The following is a 16,242-nucleotide window of genomic DNA, read 5'->3' on the forward strand; positions in this document are numbered from 1 at the left end:
TGGGTGATGAAAGTGGAGAAGGACTTTTAAGTGGTGAATATAATCAAAACATATTATATAAAATTCTCATGTTTTTGGCTGTGAGCCTATCCTTTAATGGCTGAGCCATCTCTCCAGCCCCAAAGAAACTAAACAACAAGGAGGACCCTGCGGAAGATGCTTAACTGTCATTCAGAGGGAAAACAGGAGAACCACAGATCTCCTCTAAAAGACTCCACTCAGCAGGGGATGGAAACAGATGCTGAGATTCACAGCCAAACTTGGAGAGAGCACTAAGAATCTTATGGAAGAAGAGGGAGATAGAAGGACCCAAAGGAGTCCCATAAAAAGGGCAACAAAGCCAAAAACAAAAAACAGAGAAACTGGGCTCAGAGACTGATGCATCAACCAAAGACCATGCATAGAAAGGACATAGAACTCCTGCCCATATGTAGCCCATAGACTGCTCAGTCTCCATGTGGGTTCCCTAGTAAGAGGAGAAGAGACAGTCTCTGCCTGCTCCTTGATCACTTCTCCCTGGTGGGGCAACCTAGCCAGCCCACAGAGGAAGAGGATCCAGGTAGTCCTGATGAAGCCTGATAGGCTAGGGTCAGACAGTAGGGGAAGAGGACTTACCCTATCAGTGGACTAGGGAAGGGGGATAGGGAAGGAAGAGGGGGGCAGGAGGGTGGGACTGGGAGAAGATGAGGGAGGGGGTTAAAACTGGGATACAAAGTGAATAAATTGTAAGAAATAATAATGATGAAGAAGAAAAAATAAAACTCTCGAAGAATTAATGCAAATATTTAAAATGTTTCATTTAAAAATAATTGCAAGTTGCCAAACAATTGTAGAAGTAGTCTACAGAATTTCTTTACAGTTTTTACACTGCGTCTGTAATGTTCATAGTCACAGAAGTTATAGTACTGCTGTCTAATCTTTGACTCTTATTTCAAATTTTACCGAAGTCTTTCTTCTGGTAGAGTGAGCAGTCCAAGATCACACACTGCACTTAGCTGTTTCATCTCCTCAGTGTCTTTAATTCTCCAATCATTCCTCAATCTTTCTGGCTTCCATTAGTTTTATTCTTTTTGTATGTGTGTGTGTGGGGGGGGGTTTTGTTCTTGATTTGTTTTGTAGACAATCCCTTGATTCTGGCCTATTTGACGTTAATTGGGTTCTAGATACTCAAGAGTATGAATTGGCCTGGTGGTGATCAAAACGTCCTGCCAGAAGAAGAGATGCTTAAGGCAGCAGGGGAGGGTGGGTAGGGAGGAGAAGTATAGGATGGTGGTGGGCACGATGCGTCTCAGTAGCTGAAGATGCTGGTGTGTGGAGTGAGGGAGGGAAGGAAGGTGAGTGAAGAAGTAACTGGACAACCTTTGTAGGACCAATGCAGCTATTCAGTTGGCCCTTTCAAATCCGTGGTGTTGGGTTTTTTGGTTTCAGCTACCTGTGGCCAAGAAAAAAAAAAGAATGCATATAATACAGTATATTTTGAGAGAGCAATTCCAGATTCATGAATCTCTCTTTAATTTTTAAAAACTAATTCTTTGAGAATTTCACAAGTTTTGGTCATATTTGGTCACCCATTTTTCCAACTCCCCCCAGATACACTATCCCCTATCCTACTAAATTTGTGTCCTAATTAAATCTTTTACGCTTTGTTATAATTGTTCTATTTTGGCACTAGTTACTATAAATCTATTATGTGTCTAACTTATGAGTGAAACTGTCCTAGATACACATGCTGGGGGGGGCATCTACTCAAAATTTGGTGCTATCTGTGGCTTTAGGCATCCATTGGGGGAGAAGTTTTAAAACATATACTTTATAAGTAAGATGTTATATTCATAACTATGACATTAACAATAGAAATCCATTAAAGAGCTTTAAGCAAAGAAATGACAGTGTCCCACAACATAGGTAACATAATAGAGTTAGTGGGAGAGAAACAAGGCAGGGGTCCATAGGTCTAGTACTAAAGTCCCTCCAGCAAGGTGGACAGAGAAAGTGGCAGATATTAAGAGGCCTCCTGAAGACAGAAGTTGCAGGCCTGAGAGACATTTTGGAAAGCAAATCAAATCTCCAGATGTAGCTAGTAGGTGGAGTCTGGGGTTGAAGGAGGGACAAATTCAAGGTATGAATTTCTAGGATTTGCTATGTGCTGTGTGACTGGTTGGATATTGTTAAGGGGAAACATTTCCAATCGCCTGTCTCCACTAGCACTTACGGCTTCTTTATTTATGTTTCTGCATTTCATTGTATCTGGGTTCTTTCCAAGTTCTATGAGTATCTTCAGAACATACCCCAAAACTATATTCCACTCACTGTCTCTAATTCAGACCTGGTCTCCTTCCTTCCACAATGATACACGTGCCTCCTGTCCCAGCCACCACAGCTTGTCTTCTCTGTGACTTATCCATCATGGCCAGATAATTTCAAGTGTGTAAATATGTACTAAATGCCTTATTTGGACAGATCACTTTGTTGTCCAGAGTTGACAATTAAACAAGAAGTTAAGTATATCTCAGGAGGCTCATGGTGACCCAGTTTCCCAGTTATAATTTGAGGAAAAGAAAAGAAGGATATTTTGCTTAGGGAAATAAAATGCAACTTGTTTTTTATTTCTTATATTACAATAGACTATACACCGCCAAGAGCTATTTATCAAAACGATGTCTAACCATAAAGATGTCCAAATTAGGAAAAAAAAAAGGTAGACATATTTTTAAGTTATCTTACGATTGGTGAATTTGAAGATTTTCCTTATCAGCTTTGCTATCCTGGTAAAACACCTGAGACAAACAAAAAGAGGGAAGATTCATACTGACTCATGGATCCAGAGGTTGTTTCAGTCCATGCTCAGCCAGCTGCATTACAAGGCAGGAAGCAAGTGGTGAAGGATAGCTGCCCACTTCTCAGAGGCCAGGAAAAAAAAAAGAGGTGGAGGGAAGGAAGGAGAGAGACAGTGTATAGAGATATAGAGACAGAAACAGCATTGACTCTTGTGGTGTGGGCATCCATTATCTTCATCAAGGGATGGTTCTACAGACTTCATTTCTTTTCACCAGACTCCTCCTCTTAAAGATTCCACAAGATCACAAAAGTGCTATCCTCTATCTGGCCAGCAAGCTTCAACAGTTGCTAAGCTACTAAATATGCAAGGAGCGATGCCAAAAAAGAAAAAAAAGTCACCATTTTCAAACATTGCAATAATTGTTTCAGACAAAAAGTCATCTTTAGTTGCTTAAATTACCTGCAGCAGAATGTGTGCACACTCTTAAAACAACTGTTTACAAAATACTTTTTAATTGCAGAAAGAAAGAAAGAAAGAAAGAAGAAAGAAAGAAAGAAAGAAAGAAAGAAAGAAAGAAAGAAAGAAAGAAAGAAAGAAAGAAAGGAAAAGGAAAAGGTCTCCTTACAGGGAACAAAAAGACAGGCACAGCTTAAATCATCAAAGTTCATTTCTCCGATAATCAGACAAACCAATGCCATGTTTTTGGATGCACCAAGGGGACGACATCACTACGTCAGTATTTTTGCTTTAAAAAAAAAGAAAAGAAAGAAAGAATGCTAAACTCTAATTGATTCTTTATGTTGACTTTGTAGCAGCTGCCACAATCCTTTATTATACAATTGTTTAATACTTTTCCTTTTCTGCCCTAGCCCTTCCTCCTAGTACATCACAAGGACAGAAAGCTCCCATAGGTCTGTGTTTTTGTTCCCCATTGTTTCACCACCTTCTCATCTGTAGTCAGAGCTTAAGGAGTAATGATGAATAAAATGGAGAGAGAAATAAATTTATACGGAACAGCACACAGCATTTGTAGGAAAAATATATTTATCCTTGGCCAATACTGAGTGAGAAACCACAGCTGGATGCCAAGTGCAAAGATGGAAAATCAGTTTGGGGGATGCAGAATAAGGGGTGAGGAAGAAGAGAAACAGCTCTATTTCATAGAAACCATAGTATGTTCTAAAGAAATGTCAGCTGAGCAAAGGCTCGACATTTTTATTATCTTAAAGGAATTTTACTTGATGCAGTGTCTCAAGTTTTGATGTAAATAAACATATCTTGGACTGCTGGATTTGAGAGAGAGAGAGAGAGAGAGAGAGAGAGAGAGAGAGAGAGGAGAAACATTGAGAGAGCTGCCAAGGTCACCTTTCCCAGACATTCTGATTCATTTGGCACTTAAAAATGTGCTTATTGTTGCCAGCATCTCCCTCTTCCACCATGTTACTACAGTCCGGGTAGCCCAGGAACTATGTTCAGAAGAAAAATTACAACAGCATTAGAGAGATGCCACCTGCAGGAAAGGAACCCAGGGACGGAGAGATAACAGGACTAGCGTTTTTTTTTTTAAGCACTCCATTGGCACAAGAACCTCTTGATGAGTGTTTGCTGTATTACTCGAGAGTGCCACGAAAGGGCAGGTGGGTAACCCTGTGTGCGCCCTCGGTACCCCGCCCCCTGCCACCCTATAGTCGCATTCATTTGACAGCCTCTTGTGGTTTTTGGCCACGGCCCTGACTGAAGAACCCATCTTCTGCAAAACCAAACATAAACACAATTGCTCGCAGGCGCACACCGAACAGTGCCAAGTTGGAGGAGCAGTGGGCAGATGCCTTCTGTTTCGTTTTGTTTGCTTTCAAACAGTAATGTCAGATTAACATCATTGGCTGGAGAACTCTCTAGGAAATTTATGAAAATTAAATAAAAGTATTCATGGCTAAGGGCTGGTCCCCTTGATCTCAGAGCTTCATAATTTTTCTGGTAAGTATTATACCATTTAAAAATGGGTTCACTGACCTAAGTACACTTGAATAGTATTTTTTAAAAAGCAATTTGGAATAAATGGAAGCATATTACAATATACAGTAGAAATTAGCATCTTAAATTTGAAGAGAATAGTTTCTGGATTTTTAAAAAAGATTTACCATCAGGAAAGCAAAATAATCATTTGGAATTTATGATTAGAAAAATGTGTTTGGAATCTAAGTATCTTCTCAACACCTTAAATTTATTTGCCAAATATTTCATGTTGCATAGTAATTGACTTATTTTATTTAAAAAGCCCAGAATCCCTTCCTATTCAAGATAACAATGTTGCTTTTCTGCTAGGAAATCAGTTTATAAGTTTATTAAATGTCTTTTGAGTACCACAAAATTTAGAATTTATCTTAAAAGGTAGTGGATACTTTGAATTGAGCAAAGTCCTGCTAGAATAATTGTGCATTCATATTCTTTTATTTACATGTACCAGGTGGCCAGGCACAGACACTAAATCATTCTGCCTAAAGAAAAATGTGAGTGAATGCCCATTTTATATCTTGGGCATGGAGATTATGAATCATATATTGTGATGCTAGACTGAAGTCCCATTTCTACAGTCAATTCTGTCATTCTTGTCTGAGGTCCATGGATTTGAACCTCCCCTGGATTTCACTTTTAACTCTCAAAGGTTAATGAATTACTGGACCTACTGCAGGACTGTGCCTAAACTCGAAGCTCCTAGTCTTGCTTCCTTCCTCCATCATTGCTCAATTTTATTGCCTCTTCTAAGAAGCTTTCATTTTCCCCTGCATGCTGTGGAGAGAATGTTAGTGAGCATTGTGATGTATGTTTGTCAAGCATTGCCTCACTCTGTGATAGCTTGGAATTTGAACTCAAAAGTTCTGACTGGGTTACAGGTCTAGTGTGTAAACTCATGTGCCTGTTATCTGAGCAGGCTCTCTTTTCACTGCTGTCTGAGATCATGTATGTTGATGCATGATTGCATTAGGGAAGGGAAGTTTGTATAACAGTAGCTATTACCATCCTGGCAGCTGTGTTGCTATTGTTTGTTATGTTAAAGGAAACAAATAGTAATTTATTAGCACCTCCCCTGTAAGCCCAGCTGGCTCTCACCTGGGAGACAGTAGAGCAGGTTCTCAACCTGCAGGTGGCAATCCTTTCACAGGGGTCATATATCAGATATCCTGTGTATCAGATACTAAAATTCATAACAGCAGCAAAACTACAGTTATGAAGTATCAACAAAAATAATTTTATGGTTAGGGGTCACCACAACATGAAGAAGTGTATTAAGTGTTTGCGTCATTAGGAAGTTTGAGAACCACTGCAATAGAGGGAAAGACATAAGAGAGTACACTTTGAGTAAAATAAATAAATAAAAAATAGTAATAAGACTAATGATGAATTCATGAGGTACGTTGAGAATCATCACCTTGTAGCTCGTTCATAGATGAATGCTTGCTGCAAATCTATAACTGAGGCTATGTTTTGTAAAAAATTAAGAAATATAAAACAGGTTAAAAGAGAGGAAGGACTGAAGTTGATGCTTTCATAGAGAAGTTAGAAGGTCTTTTAAGCCCACCACCAGTCAAAGGAATCAAGCAGAAAAGAAGAAGCATTGCTTCCAGCAGATACTTAGAATTGAAAACAAAATGTCAAAAAAAAAAAAACCCAAACACCCAAAACTATTAATGTTTGCGTTTTCCAACAAGGAAGAAGTAATATATGTCAGAACTGTTTCCTTCAGAAATAGCTTAATCTTACAAACTTATTGTCATCATCATCATTGTTATCGTCGTCTTCGTCATCATCAGTATTGTGTTAACTCAGCAGTTAAGGACACATACTGCAGAGGACCTGGGATTGGTTCCTAGCACCCAGGTAGAGGTTCCCAGCATCTGGTGACCCCCTTCAGGCCCTGGCCACTCACATCGTACACATACACACACTCATACACATCAAAATAAAGTAAGTAAATATATAAGAGAAGATGAACTCTCCTCGAGAGTGACGTGTTTGCTACCCCCTGTGTAGTGCCCCCCAGTCAACTTCCAACACCTCTGTCATAGACAAAGTGGCAGCGGTGAGACAGAAACCTGGCCCCCAGTAGACATTGCCATACCTGTAGTGGTTATCAGATAGAGAAAAATAAAGTAAAGTAAACCAAAAATCCTCAGCAGAAGCTGCTTCTCATGGCCCCGCCTCTTCGTTTCTATTCACATACTTTGATTTCCCCAGAGCTTTCTTTTCTCTCTGGGAAATGTGTTCTTTTTTGGAACTTCTAAGTCTTAAGAACTTTGGAGAATTTTAACATTCAATTATGAATTGGCAAGTTCGAGTTGTGCGTGCTATGTCTCTATCTTACCCATATTTTGGCGTAGATAAGATCATGGCACACTTCTCATAAGTACTATAGATAAGTAGTTTAAACAACCAGAGTATTCTGTTCTTAGAATAGAGGGGCCGCACCTTGCTAATTTACCCCCTACAGCACGTCCCTTTCCTTAGGAACATGACTCAGGAGGTCCTCCTTTGTGCCTCTATCCTTGAAGGTGTGGGAGCAGCCCTCTTGATTTATCTAAATCTGATTAGATCATTGTAGCTCAAGGCCTAGGATACAATAATTTCCTTTTTGTTTCTCCAATTAAGGAAATTACACCCTGTTCTCCCTGGAGAATGAACTCTCACCCAGTGGGGATAAGAAAGGTTGTGGGTTTGGCCAGTGATAACTACGCCTTATGCAGATGGTGTGAGCTGGTTGGTCTGCCCTCTAACCTGACAGCACCTCACCTGCTTATCCAGGTCACCGTGACACTCCAGGAAAAAAGGACACAACTGGGTAAAGATGACCCCAGCTCTTTCCTGAGTGTGAAGCCTCTAAGGAGAGTGCTCACTGTCTGATAGATTCCTTTCTGTATTCTGGAAAAGACTGCTTTTAGGGATGAAAGTGGGTCAGAATTCTGAGCTTAAGTACCTCTCCCTAGGAAAAAAAAGTGGTTTTTGCTGTTGTTGTTATTTTGTTTTAGGTTTGTTGCTGTTGCTGTTTAGTTGGTTAGTTGGGTTTCTTTTCTGTTTGTTTGTTCGTTTGTTTGCTTGAGGGCTTTTTTTTTTTTTTTTTTTTTTTTTTTTTTTTTTGGTATGTTTGAGACAGGGTTTCTCTTTGTAGTCCTGGCTGTCCTGGAACTTAATCTGTCAGCCAGGCTGGCCTCTAACTCACAGAGATATGCCTGGTCTCTGCCTTCTCAGTGCTAGGACATGCCACCACCACCCAGCTTAAAAAGCATATTTTTAAGAAAGGAAAATTAATTAAGTTAATATTGTAGCTTGGTTGTGCAGTACTTCTGCAGCATGTGAAGCCCTAGATTCTGAACATCCCTGGCCCTTCAGAAGGGGGTGGGGGGAGGCTGGAGAAAAAGTGGGGAAGGAGAAAAAAAACACCTAAGAAGTCATAAAATGCCAGCCAGATGTTTCCTTCTGTTTGTTCTTGCCATTATTTGCTCTCTGTTTTAAAATCAGAACCACAGTGTCCTCCACAGTCTTTGGGGGCAAATGAGTTAGGAAACAATTGGCAGGGGCTGATGGTGGTGATTCAAAGAGAGGTCGACTGTTCCCAGCACTGTGTGGGGACTGTTGCTTGGAGATCGTTTGTGGATGAGGACACTTGCCATAGACACCCCCCCCCCATGTAGATGGCTGCTCACCTCCTTCACTGAGCTGCTGTCAACTGATCCTCTGGGAAAGCAGTTAGCTGGCAACCATGTTCCCAAGCCGTATATGTCAGAACCAGGAGAAGCTGAGGCTCCCTACACCTCTGTAAAATGTCAGTGTAAGAGGAAAACGATTACATTTTCTCGAGGCAATTAGGAAAGGGGTTAGGGATAAACACAAGAAGGTAAAAACTCATGACGGGCACCTTACAGGTTAAATACAGCCTCTTAGCTGTAATTCAGATGTTATCATATCTGAAGAATGTAGAGTGAACTGGGCCTGGGGTTAAGGAGCAGGCTGAGACTAAAGCAAACATTTCTGATGGATGTTCTCAAACAGCTACAAGTGTGAGAACAGTGCAGCCAGGACATTTGTGAATGAGGTTGTGGACCTGGAAGGGCTCCGTGCTCTAGCAAGATGTTAGAACCACATTTACCTCCCACTTAGATGAGTTTAAGGTTGTTTGCAATGTGTGCTGGTTGGCACATTGGACCTTCCCTTTGAACAAATAATTGTATTTTCTTCTTGCATGACATGCACTACTTCTTCTGACATTCTGCTTCAGGATATTTCTGATTCTCCAAATTGCAGTTGTTTATCTTTAGCACTTGAAATTATCTTCCACCTGTCTTGCCCATGTTAGCTGCTGAAGATTGAAGAGTTAGAACAGACGGTCTCAAGCCAGCCCTCCTATTGAGCAAAAGTTGAACCATTCGCTTATTCTCTTAGCACTTAAAGTTGTTTGCCTTCTCTCCTGTTGGGCAATAAGTAAACAAAAATAGCTTTGATTTCCTCATCAGAACCTTGCTTCTATTTCTCAGTTCCCAGTCCACAGACGGAACAATGGGGCCTTACGCTCCCTGGTGCCAGAATCTCTGATAACTGGCAATCTGGGGCTGGAGAGATGGCTTGGTTGTTAAAGAGCTTGCTACTCAAGTGTGAACCCATGAATTAGAATCCCTAGCATACGCATAAATGCTGAGTATGGTGGTGCATGCCTGCTTGCAATTCTATCTGTGGGGAACAGAGACAGGCACACCCCTTGTCAGCTTGTCTTTCTGAATCCGCAAGCTTCAGGTTCAGTGAAAGACCTTTTCAGAAGTAAGTCAGAGAACAGAGAGGACTGACTTCTGCTTTGTACACACACACTTACGTGAACACACATGAACAGGCATAGATGCTTATACCATAGACACACACACATATATACACACACACACACCCAAGAAACGGAAACTACAACTTTCATATAAAAACCTACCTAGTTTTAAATGGTGATAACTGACTGAAAAGTTAAAGTTTACTGTAAACAACCAATGTATAGTCATACATTGGCTTTCAGGGCTGTTGCTCACTGTAGATCTGAAGGGTTGTATGAGGTTGATTCTAAAAGAAGCCAGTTTTGGGGGCGGAGCTAAGGGGAGATAGAGGAAAGGTAGAGGACAGCCAGCCAGGTGTTGAGTTCCAGGGAAAGAAGGGCAAAGGCAGGCTTGTGGTTTCATATTAGTATGGGCATAATCCCCATGCTTTCCCAAGTCACTGCCTTTGGCAGGATGCTGGTTCAACTGCCTTAAACAATCACACACACACAGAGCAGTCAACAAGAAACCTGCATCTCTCTAAGTCGTCTGAGTATGAGCAAACTAAGATGCTCTTCTTTTTTTTTTCCGTTTTTCCATGGCTCATCCCTATGATGCATCTCACCTTTACATGACTTCAGCTGGCAAGAGGGGGAGGGGCTGGTGGAGCACCATCATACACATTCTTCTGAGACTAGGTAATAAGAGAAAAAGACTCACAGTTAAAAACTACATGTTATCACAAATGTCAGGGCGAGAACAGATGTGCTGAGGTTAAAACGGTTAGGGTGGGAACACTAGAGCGGAGACACTGAAGAGCTTGCAGCTGGGCATTATGTCACCAAGGTGGCTAGATAAGAGGAAGAGTGGGCTCTGAGCCAGCAAGAGCCAGCTAGCTTTGCCTCCTTTGCAGCGCCCTTCCTTGAGGGACATGTGCAGGACTGATACCCTTTTCAGATACTCTTTCTGCTAGTGCAGTCAATTGCAAAAGGATGAATAGAAAGCACAGTTTCTAGAGAGCCTCCACTCAGTTTAGGAAAGAGACTACCCAGACTGAAAAGAAACAAAAAACAAAACAATCCAAAAACAAACAAACAAACAAACAGGAGTTAAATATGATGTTCCCGAGAATAATTTTGTATATGACTTGGCATCTGTAATAGAAGTTAGCTCCATGATGACACTACATGCTGGCCACATAAATGTGAGAACAAAGAGCACAGACTAGCAACAGCCTGTAACACCTGCAAGGTCAATGATAATAAAACCAGCCAGATCCAACAGCTAGCAGACAGTCAAGGTCAACAGCTAACGAAGCAGAAGTCACAGATAGACTGTGTGTGTGTGTGTGTGTGTGTGTGTGTGTGTGTGTGTGTGTTCCTGAGATGGACAACACACGAACAGCATGTGGCCATCTCCCAGCTGGACTGGAACACAGACAGATGTTAAATTAAAATCAGCTAAACCTGTGAACAGCTCCAACTGCTAACTAATCTCAAGAAAAATAACCTGTCTTTGTCCAGTTTCCTACGATGAATACAGTAGAACCCCTCTAGACAAAACAGTTTTAACTTTTCCCTTTTTCTTGCTGCTCCGTTCCTGTTTTTCAGAGTTTCACTTTGCCTCAATTCCTCACTTTTTATTAATTTCTCTTAGCTAAGAGAATTGTCAATGCTTTGCTTTCTCCTGCAACCCCCACATCTTTAGTCTTCACCAGAGTGAGACGGTCAGCTTGAGCATCACTGTGTCAGGCTGACTTTTAGTGACCACTGAATTTCTAGTGCCTTAAGACCCTGGGTCATGCAAACCCAGGCCCAAGACAATCTCCTATAGTTCTCAGTCATTCCTACCATTCCCTTTCAGGATCCAGACCTCCCTCCTGCCCACATTCTGTGGTGTGTAACTTGGTGACATAGCCACAAATGTAGAAAATGTGGGTCTGAGTTAGGCGCTCTGTGTCTACTGAAAGTGACGACATTTTTATATCAGAAGGAGAATGTCATTGTAGGCTAATCACCAGCTGTATTTCTACTTGTAGGCCTCAGTTCTGTAAAGCTGAGCTTCTCTTGCTGTTTAAATTCTCTCATTATTTCAGCAAGATTCCAGTAGCACAAATGAAAGTTGACCTTGCCATTCATATTTCCTGTGTTGAATTCTTGTGGCTTGATATATTTTTTATTGCACTGGCATAATAGGATGAGATTTCACACTGTTTCTTTGCTTGGTTGTCTTGGAAAAGCAGTGCTTAAACTTTTTGCTCTCTAAAATAGTTATAAGAATTTTTTGTTTTAATTTTTCAAAACAGGATTTCTCTGTGTATCCTTGGCTGTCCTGGACTCGCTTTGTAGCCCAGCCTGGGCTGGAACTCACAAAGATCTAGCTGCCTCTGCCTTCCTGAGTGCTGGGATTAAAAGTACTTTATCCTAATGGAACTCCATCATCAACAACAACAATAATGGTGCTTGGAGATGGCTTCATTGATAAAGTGCTTGCCGAGAAAGCTTGAGGACTGGGGTCAGATCTTCAGCACCCACATAAAGGCTGGGCCAGGAAGGGCTTGTGTCTTGCCCTAGCCCCGGGGAGGTGATGGCAGAAGGAGCCCTGGTGCTTGCTGGCTAGGTAGCTGGCTAGTGAGCTTCGTATCCAGGGAGAGATCCTGTCTGGAAATGTATGGATGCATGGTGGGGAAGTGATTAGGGAAGACAGCTGACATCAACCTCTGGCCCGCACACACGTCGGCACCTGTGCACATTCACTCATCCTCTCACGTCCGAGCTTGAGGGGACGCCAGCCAGCCCGAGCATGGCAAACACGCCTCCAACAGGCCTTCTCCCCCATTCCCTCTGCCTTGCTAAGAACCATGAGATTACGTTCCTAAAGCCGGCCCCCAAGGTCTGTGCCCTTATTTGGCCACTTCCTCATCCCCAGGCTGAACTACAATGTCCAGCTATCAAAGTATTAAAGTCCAACAATCAAAATCCCCTCCTTTGGCCACCTTAATTAACAGGCCCAATTAAAGTTAACCAACTCATCCTGACATGGGGTTTCCCCTTTTACCTTTATAAACTGCTATTTTCCTATGTGCCATATCTGTGTCCTCTCTGTGTAGGGGCAATCCTTTGTCCCCCGGGACAAATATCCTTTCCTCTCTCCTGGCCTTGTCTTTTATTCCCTGCCTTTTGTCCCTCTTTCCCTAAGAACTTTGTCTTGGGGTGTCTTGAGCCAACACTGGTCCCTTCTGTGCTCATGCATGCATGTACCAGAAAGCAGATGCTGTAGTAATATCATAAAATAATACTGCCCTCTAACACGACGTGAAAGCATTTCCAGATACCTCATCTATACTTTGAGAACCACCAACCTAGATTACTGTGATTATGTAGATTACTGTGATTATTGTAAGGCCCAGAGCTGGGAACTTTAAAATGCAGGGATTCATATAGGAAGAGTACTATCCATTAACACTTCAAAAAGTAGGTCAACCAGTCTGTGAACTCCTTTCAGCTTATATTTGCGAGGTGTTGGTTTCTACTACTGAATAACACATTTGTGTGTGAACACTCCGAGTGATATTTTAACTTCGTCAAGCTAATTAGTTCTGGTATTTAAGATATATGAGAAAAATAACAGAAACTTATTGCAAAAAAATCTTTGTTCATTCAGTTTTGAACACTTGCTGCTGTGTCTGGCCACCCACCCTGAACACATTGTTTCTAATTTGGCGTAGCCATATATGGATATATATGAGCTACAGAAATGTGACGTGCTGGATAGGTTCAATAGGTCCATGTTCACCATCTTTACAGCCAGGCTGCAGGCACGTTATCTAGGCATAGATGACGGACATCTATATTTTATGCTGTGATATGGAAACTACAGATGCATAGAAACCCCCAAGCAACAGCACACGGTTTCCAGGGCAACGATTCCTTGCAAGAATCTCTGGCAGAGGAAGCTGTAGACACCTGGCAATAATTCCTTGCCAGAGTCTATCACAGAGGAGGCTGGAGACGCCTCTGTTTGTGCTGTAACAGAGACAGCAGGATGGTGTTTTGGTCTGTGAAGACTTCTGTGAGTTTTAGGGTTCTGTTCCTGGAAATGCACTCTGTGAGCCCAGGAAGTCTCGCATTTTGCTGGCCTTCCTGGAAATACATGATCTCTCTATTCTCTGAATTCAAGAGTTGGGGTCCTTGCCTGCAACTAAGTATCCTGCATGACGAATTCCCAGGTGCAGAAAGGGCAGTTCTTTTCAAAGTATCTCTGGAAGCTCTTATATGAAAAGCCCTGGGCTTTGTTCTAAAATGCCCCTTCCTGGGCCTAGAATCCTTGTGGATGAGTCCTAGGACTCTGTATTTTAATTAATTAGTAAAAACATAGTTTCATGAGTCCCAGGCTGAACTAGAACTTGATGTGTCACTCAGAATGGCATTGCACAGAAAGTCTGACCTCCTGCTTCTACCTCTACAGAAATAATTCCTTCAAAGAACCCAGATGACTGGCTAGTGTTTCTTTGTTCCCGTGCATCCTCCCTCACCCATGTACATTGTTCTAGCTCTTTCTTTAACTCTCCTTTCACCCTCTTCTTTTTGATGTTTGAGACAGGGTCACGGTCTCACATAGCCAAGGCTGGCCTTCAATTTTCTATGTTGCTGAACTCCACTCTTTTTGTAGCTGAAACTGACTTTGAACTTCTGAATCCTACAGTGTCTACCCCATCAGTGCAGACATCGAGCAGGGAGTCTCTTCAACTCTTTAATTTTTCTTTTTTCTTTTTGGTCTGAGAACAGAAATGGCAATTCCTGTGTGAGAGTTGCCTGCAGTCTCTGTCAGCCATCAGCCATGGTGTATCAATGACATCTACATCTCACACTGTGACTTGTGACTGTTGCTCTCCAAAGCATTCTCTTTCCTGGGCGACTTCTGTGACTCGGGCATACAGCTCAGCATTTACTCCTGGGTTAAAGGGAGACAAGAGGGGAAAACATAGAAGTTAGGAGGCAGAGTTATTTTCTTTGAAGGGTTTCTGTGGGTTTGTGATGAAAGATAATATGGAGAAGCATTGATTGATCTGATTGGAGCCTTGTGAAATTGTACAACATTACAGTTTAAAAGACTATTCCCTGGAGCATCAGTCTCAGAAAAGACCCCTGTGCCCAGACTTTTAGGATCTGTCGCTGTCCTTGTAGAGCTTCTGTCCTCTCCAGGTCTTTCTGTCTCCCACTTCTTTTATAAGATTCCCTGTACTCTGCCCAAAGTTTGGCTATGAGTCTCAGCATCTGCCTGGATACCCTGCAGGTTAGAGCTTTTCAGAGGCCCTCTATGGCAGGCTCCCATCCTGTTCTCTGTTTTCCCCCTCCTCCGATGTCCATCCTCTTTACCTTTCTGAATAGGGATTGAGCATCTTAGCCAAAGTCCTCCTTCCTGATTAGCTTCCTTAGGTTTACATATTTTAGTATGTTTATCCTATATTATATGTCTAGTATACTCACTTATGAGTGAGTATATACCCTGTGTGTCTTTCTGCTTTTGGGATACCTCACTCAGAAACTGATACTCCAGCCAAGGACCACTCATGGAGATGGCCTGGAACCCCTGCACAGGGGTAACCTATGGCAGTTCAGTATCCAAGTGGTCTCCATAGTAATGGGGACAGGGACTGTTTCTAACAGGAACTGATTGATCACCTCCCCCCAAGGAGGGAGCAGCCTTACCAGGCCACAAAAGAAGACAATGCAGCCACTCCTGATGAGATCTGATAGACGAGGATCAGAGGGAAGGGGAGGATGACCTCCCTTCTCAGTGGACTGGGAGAGGGACATGGGTGGGGAAGAGGGAGGGTGGGATTGGGAGGAGAGGAGGGAGGGAGGGATACAAAGTGAATAAACTGTGCATAATAAAAATAAAAATAATTAAAAAAATAAATGTTGCCTCCCACAGTTTCTGAAGTGAGAAGATGAATATCGAAAGTTACCAAAGTAGCTGGTAGGGTGTAAAGATGACCCGCTAATGGTGGAAAGTAAAGACATCGGTGTTCTGCCGGACAGCCCAAGAAAGAGAGTCACTCAAAGATGAAGGGCTTGCTGGAAGCAGGATGTTACAGCCTCTGTGGACTGAATCAGGAAAAGCCACACAAAAGCATATGTATTAATTGTTCACAGAAGTTGTTCCTTGTGTAAAACAAGGTCCTTATACCAAGACCCCTAATCTAGTTTATATATTTTGTGGAATATCACGTCCCTGGAGACGTTAGTCCTGTTTTCAATAGACATTCCAGGTGTGGCAGTACTGTCTGTGACCTAGGTCGTGCAAAGACTATAAAGCTCCTTCAGAAAACAACTATATAGATAACAGAAATCACTGTTTTCTATAACGATTTCTTCAAGGTCAGAGTACTTCTAGAAGACTACTATTTCATTCTCATGTTTACTCTAGATATAATGAGTCTAATAGATTTCCTGCTGCAAAAGGATGGAGAGAGAGGTTGACCTGCACTGTTGTACAAAGGAAGGGCTAGCAATTGTTAAGATTGGAACTTGGGCATATTCCCATAACACCTTTGAAACCTAGTTTCCTCAACCACAAACATAAAGATTCTAATAATTTTAACATTTATAGAATATTGGCTATGGATTCCTTATAGTTTATCTGCTAACACATTTAATTCTTGCTACAACCATA

At 41.9% G+C, this 16,242-nt stretch overlaps 1 protein-coding gene across 7 annotated transcripts in view; it reads left to right on the plus strand.

The window, feature by feature from the left end:
* Positions 1-16,242, plus strand: part of Stambpl1 (STAM binding protein like 1) — a 51,134-nt gene that overhangs the window by 11,060 nt on the left and 23,832 nt on the right. Inside the window, exon 1 of one of the 7 annotated variants that reach the window (XM_060388442.1) lies at positions 1,446-3,511. The exons of the other annotated variants lie outside the window; for them this stretch is intronic. The gene's annotated coding sequence lies outside the window, so the exon portion shown is untranslated. Of the gene's footprint in view, positions 1-1,445; positions 3,512-16,242 lie in introns of those variants that run through there. 7 annotated transcript variants of the gene reach the window in all.

Source organism: Meriones unguiculatus, chromosome 1, assembly GCF_030254825.1.
Source record: "Meriones unguiculatus strain TT.TT164.6M chromosome 1, Bangor_MerUng_6.1, whole genome shotgun sequence".
In the NCBI taxonomy this organism is placed as follows: Eukaryota; Metazoa; Chordata; class Mammalia; order Rodentia; family Muridae; genus Meriones; species Meriones unguiculatus.